This window comes from Galeopterus variegatus, unplaced genomic scaffold (assembly GCF_000696425.1).
Source record: "Galeopterus variegatus unplaced genomic scaffold, G_variegatus-3.0.2 Scaffold49926, whole genome shotgun sequence".
NCBI classification, from domain to species: domain Eukaryota; kingdom Metazoa; phylum Chordata; class Mammalia; order Dermoptera; family Cynocephalidae; genus Galeopterus; species Galeopterus variegatus.
In genome coordinates, this window is record NW_007776037.1 from 1 (window position 1) to 838 (window position 838).

Here is an 838-nt window from a genome sequence, read left to right on the forward strand (position 1 = left end):
AGAAAAAGAATATCTGCTTCTAAGGAAGTAAGAGTGTTGGCTTAAATAACCCTCCTTCTCAACCCCTTTAATCAATAATCAAACATTTAAATGTCAAAGAGAATTTGAGTATATAGAAAAGACTCTAAAATGAAAGAAACAGGTTTAAAACAAAATGTCTTTTATTTGAATACTGAATACATTCTGTTAGAACACAGCGTGTGGTGAGAACAGAATTTTTTAAAGGAAAAAAATAACACTGGCAGCAATACAATTAAAATGGAAAAAATGTAATTTCTAATATAACATAAATGACAAATAGATACATTAGCATTCTGTGAAGTCCAGTAAGGAATTCCCTTATCTGATAAGTTGTAGTTTAATTTAAACTTAATCAAATCATGAGTATTTGGAATTCTCAAAAAAAAAAAAAAAAATCACATATATAAAAATAGACACAGCAAATGCAAGAGTATATCATGATTCATTAAACACCTTTAATGAAAACAGTGCTTGACAATTAGAAAACAGTTAAAGTTTCTGTGTGAAAAAAGAAAACACCTCAAACCAGTGTTCATATTAGAGGTGACAGTGTTACTTTTGTTTCTAACATAAAATAAGATATTTGATATTCTATATTGAAATTTATCTCTTAAATACAAAGAATACGCTCTGCCCCCTTACAGTCGAATGACATGAATTTAGTTTTCAGTTCCTCCAGATGCTTACAGCAGCAATAAAATGAGTCTCAGGATCATCATGAGGCTGGATTACATTAAAAGAAAGGGAAAGGGTGCGTCACTCTTAGCTGGCATAAGACAGAGAAGGTCACATGCTTGCCTAACCTGTAGTGTTATTA

The 838-nt window shown here is 30.7% G+C and overlaps 1 long non-coding RNA gene across 1 annotated transcript in view; it reads right to left on the reverse strand.

Moving 5' to 3' along the window:
- Positions 1-139: 139 nt before the first annotated feature.
- LOC103584319 overlaps positions 140-838 on the reverse strand; it is a 2,704-nt gene continuing 2,005 nt past the window's right edge. Inside the window, exon 2 of the long non-coding RNA XR_549961.1 lies at positions 140-744. This is a non-coding gene — a long non-coding RNA (uncharacterized LOC103584319). The remainder of the gene's footprint in view (positions 745-838) is intronic.